The sequence below is a fragment of the Nelumbo nucifera genome, chromosome 3 (genome assembly GCF_055504915.1).
Source record: "Nelumbo nucifera cultivar China Antique chromosome 3, China Antique-T2T, whole genome shotgun sequence".
NCBI classification, from domain to species: domain Eukaryota; kingdom Viridiplantae; phylum Streptophyta; class Magnoliopsida; order Proteales; family Nelumbonaceae; genus Nelumbo; species Nelumbo nucifera.
In genome coordinates, this window is record NC_142651.1 from 29,532,983 (window position 1) to 29,539,186 (window position 6,204).

Genomic DNA, 6,204 nt, shown 5'->3' on the forward strand with positions numbered 1-6,204 from the left:
ATCAAATGTAAAGTTTTACTTTGATTAGAATTAGTGTAAAACCTCATCAAATGTAAAGTTTTACTTCGATTACTGATGTAAATACTACATGATAAAATCTATGTAAATTTTACACTGATCACATTACATTTTTCAAAAGTGCAATAGTCATTGAATCACGGTTCAGTATAAAATGTCATCGCTATACTTTTACACCGATGACGTTTTACACCAATTCCAAACACAGCCTAAGGTTGTGTTTGATTGTGGTGTAAATGTAAATCGGTGTAAAACTCCACTATCGATTCATATTTACATACGTTTGTTTCAAGTGTAAAAGCGGACCGATGTAAAACTCCACACCTGGTCTATTTTTTCAGACGTTTGTTTGGGATGTAAAGTTTACATTAAAAATTGATGTAAAACACTTTTTTCAATTGACTTTTTCATCATAAATTAATGTAAATAATACATCAATTTTGTCGATGTATCATTTACATCAATTCTCACATAAAAAATTTCGCAATGGTGCATTCAATTTTTAAACCGATGGACTGGACTTTTGCATGGAGAATTTTCCACTGCAATCAAATGCGGCTTAATGTTCAAAGCATTTGAAATGCAAAGAGTATTGAAAAGGCAATTGTAAATATGGTGAATTGTAAAGGCAATTGTATATGCTATGGTTTGGTGACACATGAATATGGTGAAAAAATTAAAATATGAAATGCATTGACTCCACTAGTTTGAGCCTCAGATTATTATAAATAAGATTCATAAACTTAGTTTATGCGAGCATGAACTATCAGAACACACTTGGGAAATGTAGAAAAATGATAGAACTAATATTCAGGAAAGTCCTATAATTCTTATTAATATTTATCAAAATATAAAATTTAATTGTTAGCTTTATTTTTTCAAGTTTTTTTTTATAAGCATGCTTTAAGAAAAGAAAATGTCTAAAGGTTCAAATTTAAAGAGCGACAACTAGCTGAAGCATGGTGTAGTGGTGGGCTTGTTGTCTTGCAACCTAAAATTTGGTTTAAATCATTCTAGTTGCAAATTTTATACCGCAAAAAATATGGCTTGATTATAAGTCAACGAGAGAGAATAATGGTTTAAATATAGGAGCTAATGATGTGCGAGAGAATTAGAAGAGTTAATGACGTGATTTGAATGGAGGGAATTTAACGAGAGAGAGAAAATGGATTGTAACAGTAGGTATCAAGTATGTATTAGCTGATAGGACTGGTACGGTCAGTGTATCAATTGATGTTTTGGATACGGATGGAATGGAGTTTCGGCCATTCCACCAATTTTGTGTGCCATTAAATTGTAAAATCAGTATGTATCGGCCCATATTGACCGCTATATATCAATGCTTTAAACTTTGAATGGAGTCTAAGGTTGTCTTTGGTATCATTGCCACTAGGGGTGGATATGAACTGAGCCGAGCCAAATATTTGGCTATTCGAGCTCGATTTGTTGAAATAGTCTTAGGCTCAAAAGCTTGATTTGAGCTAGAGACTTGAGTTCGAGTTCGGTTCAGTTCAAAGCTTGTAAGTTCGAATTCAGCTCAGCATGAGCTCAATTACAAGCCAAGTTTTTTCTAAAAAATAAAAATATATTTATTATTTTATATACAATAAAACAAGAATTATAAAAACTATTTATTATTATTATATATATATATATAAATTGTTTTTATATTACATACAAAAAAATAAGAATGATAAAAATTAATATACATAAAAATAAAAATAGTATTATATATAATAAAAATTTTTTATTTATATATTTATATGTATATGTATGTATGTATATAATAAAAATTATTTATTTATTATATTAGGCTTGTGAACCTCACAAACTGAGCTTCATTGGGCTCGAGCTCAGCTCGATTAACAAACAAGCCTATGTATCAAGCTTGAGATTGGCTAGAAGCTCGGTTTAAACTGAGCCGAGTCGAGCTCGAATAACTCGTGAAAAGCTCGGCTCGTGGGCACCCCTAATTGCCACTTCTACTTGCAAGGTTTTTAGGTTGGCCAGTGCAATTTTAGAAGAATATATACCACAAATTTTAGGAGAATATAACATTTGGTACCATTGTTACTTTAGGAAACATTAAATTTGTAAATGACGGCACTCGATTCAACTCGATGCCTTTATTTTTATTTTTTTAATGAAAGTGGTTATCTGATGTGAAGTAATGTGACAAGACCATTTCTCAAAAATTTGTATTGATCAACCTAAAATGTTACAAGTTGAACGGGCAATGGTACTAAACACAACTTAATTAATTATATTACTTTTATCATAGCCCTTTCAGAACTCTTAACATACATCAAATTCACTCAATATTTTAATAGTACTAAGTGGTTGATACTTGGTAAGCTCCCTACTAACTTAGTTGTAGCAGAGATTTGGTATCACTTCTGCCTTCACTGGGGTTGGGGGGCTATGGATTTACAGCAAAGACTTGGTAAGATGGCTCTTGTATCAACCACTTTTTTTTAATGCCATCATATCTATGCTAGAAAATTTAAATAAATCATAATAAAGTATATCAATAGTATCTTAACTTTTCTACCAATATACATATTTATCCAAAACATATCACAATCTTAAAATTGTCTTTCTAATATTCTTTGCATTTTTTTTTTTTTTACTTTGAACCTTGACACTCTCCAATGCAAGTTCGACTTCCATTAGGGCAACACCCATTCGAGCAGCCTTTACAGTCTTGCATTGGGAATATCTCTACATTCATTGCTTTATTTCATGGGGAAATATTCCTGGTACAAGGGTGCAAGAGGCTGTTGGGATGGTGTGAGCATGGGCTTGCTTTGATGAAAGCCAATCTCCCCCAATGCACAAAAAATTCGCTAATGGTGAGAAGCGATGAAAACATAGTTCTCAAACAAGTGAGAAACTTTTATCGAGGGAGGCAAGTTGAGCGTCGTCTTCTTCTCAGCCGCCATCCAACCTGTACTCACCGGTGTCATCTCCGATGACCTTTTCTAAAGGTAAGCTCATATTTGGGTTCTTCTCAAGACTTTCATTCGTTTCTGTACTATTTTTACCTATTTTCATTGAATGAGCTTCCCACAAAATTTTCCCAACACCTAGAGCCATCTGTGGTCATCTAAATTCGAAAAAACATTTGATCTACCATTCTCAGTGCTTATTTTAATGCTGAAGCTCTAGATCTAGCTTCTAGTATCTGCCTTTTTCCAGATCTGGGGTTCTTTCTAGATTTGCTCTATTTGTTTCAGGCTTGCCATTAGATCTGGTGGTGTTTGTTATTAAAGCCTTCTCCGTTTTGGCTCTCTATTTTTGTCAGAAGTACCTGGCAGATTAAAATGGTTTATGAAGCTTACATTGAGAATGTTTGAATCATGGTTTTTAAAACCAAACCGGTGACCGAATCAGTCAAGGGTCCGGTTACTGGTTTGAACAGTCCTACCGTTTGACCCGAATGGTTGACCCATTCTGACAAAAAAAAAGAAAAGAAAAAGAAAAGCGGTCAAAACTGTTCAAATGGTTAACTGGCCGATTCAGCGGTTTGCTGACCAAAATCAACAGTTTTGGGGGGGGGGGGAACGGAACCGATCAAGTGACCGGTTTCCGGTTTTTCCGGTCTGGCTGTCCAGTCCGGTACAGTTTTGAAAACCATGGTTTGAGTTTTCAAGAGAATTACGGTCTTCAAATTGCACGTAATGTGTACTTGTTTCTCTATCGTGTTGTTTGTATATGGGATGAATTACTGTTAATATTGCCATGCCATTTATTACCTCTATTTTCTTGTTAACTCAACCCAGTCCTCTTAATTTGCTTAGCCGATAGTAGTAATTCTTGTTTCTTTTTAATATTGTTTTGTTCTTTTTTACAATTGTTGCGATACACTTTTTCCATTGCGAAGAGTGATTGAATATGGTAGTCTCAGTCAGCGATTTGGATGCTTCGGTGGAAGTTTTGGTTCATCTTTTGGGTTATATTATTCTGGTTTTCTTCGCATGTAACTTTTATGTATGAGCATTAATCTTGCTTTTTCCCCTTGCTGAATTAGTTGTTCCCATTGTTCTTTTGGATTGTATTTATTTTTCTTTCTGAACTAGGATTTGGACATTTAGACGTGGCTCCCCTTTTGAAGTATGGAAAGACCTCGGGTTGTAGGCTCAGATTGTGGTGGTTGAGTTCTAGTTGATTTCGACCTTTCATACAAATAATAAAGAAAATAAAGAGTGACCTGATGATATAGGAAAATGGAGTGCAATAAAGATGAGGCCACCAGGGCAAAAGAAATTGGTGAGAGGAAGTTTACAGCAAAGGACATTGCTGGTGCGAAAAGAATTGCTTTGAAGGCCCAAAATTTGTATCCAGGCCCAAAACTCTTGATGTTTATATCTCTGCAGAGAACAAGATAAGCGGGGAGGCAGATTGGTATGGGATACTTGGTGTTGATCCTTAGCTGATGATGAACAGTACAGGAAACTGACTCTCATGCTTCACCCTGACAAGAACAAATCTGTCGGGGCAGATGGGGCTTTTAAGCTTATTTCAGAGGCCTGGAGTTCGTTATCTGACAAAGCTAAGACAGCAGCATATGACCAAAAGAGGAATTCCAACAGAAAGTTCCACCTGCACCACCTGGTGCAAATGGTTTTTATAATTTCACCAACAATCCAACCTCAAATGCAAAGCCTCCAAAGAGTGGCAATCGGGTAGGTACTGCATCTGCTCCTGCTTCATCCCATCCATCAAAACCTAATACATTTTGGACTGCATGTCATCGTTGTAAGATGCAATACGAGTATCTCAGGGTTTATCTGAATCACAATCTCCTTTGCCCCGATTGTCATCCCAAAAACAAGTAAGATAACTGGTCTCAGCAACCAAACACAATTGACAGAATTGAAAAAATAAAATTTCCCTTCTCATCCCAACCCATCCCATTTCATCTCATCCTTTCTCGGCAACCAAACTCACCATAACTGAACAAGGCAAAAGATAAGGTTTGAAGATATTAACTTTGATTAGTAAAGCAAATGAGAGAAGCCAGCTGAGCCCTTTCATTATGTCGGCTTGTGTTGAATGAATCCTGTGAGGCAAGCCTGAGACCTATTTTGGTGGTTTGAGTGAGTCCGGATCTACTCTTCACAACGGGGCGCCTCACACCATCCTCACATCGGCTGATTGCGCCACGTGTCCCGCGTTCGTGTGAAAGCAAAACACGAGCGGAGGGTTGCATTTGGCGCCCAAAACATTCGTACCCTTCTTCGTCTCTCCCTTTTCTAAACCTTCGATCTTCAAATAGTACTTGATCCCTGTCTGCTTTCATAATCTCTAAGAACACTGATAGACATTGTCCCTGATTCCTTCTTCTTCTTTTTTTGCTCTGACTTCTATTAAATTCCTTCACATCTTATATTTCAATTCTTCTTCGAACCTTTCTTCCAAACCCAACAACTACCGTCAAAAACAACACAAACCCACAAACAACAACGCCTACAACAGATAGAGAGATAAAGCAATACCGATAACTGAGAGAAATAGCTCGATAATACAGAGATAAAGAAATACCGAAGAGAAGGACACTGTATTGGGTTAAGTGGGTTGTCTGAAATCTCAATTCTTATATGAATGTGTGTTTTGGTGTCGCCACATAGAAGTGCAGCAGGATAGGCGCCGCGTGTTGCGTCCTTGAAAGGTGATGGGTAATAAAGTGTCTACTTCTTTATATCAGGACTAAAGTCCTCCCTCCCTTCTCCACTGGTTGTAATCATATTTACCGCGGTCATCTGCGAGATGAGAATCTGGAAATAGTCCGTCAATGGGAGTACTCTGTAGTTTAAAAAGAGAAAAACAAAAAACCCCCATCATGAGAGAGATTTCTCAACAGCCTTTTATTCTTAGGATTTTGGGAGAGATTGATTTGATTCGTCGGAATCACTACCTTGGTGTCTACTCTCGCCGGTGAGACTAATTCCTGCCGGAGAGATGAGAGGTTTGGGTCCTGACCTGAAGAAAAAAGGTTTCGTGAAGAGAAAATAACAGGGGTGAGAGATTTGGACAGGTAAAAAAGAAAACAAAAAACAGAATCGCAGGAGTCTCGTCTCATTGGTGACCGCCGGAGATGTGATTGCAACCGATGGAGGGAGGGAGGGCTTTCAGTCTTTACCTGAACAGAGCAGATGCGGGGGTGAATGTGATTACTACAGTTAA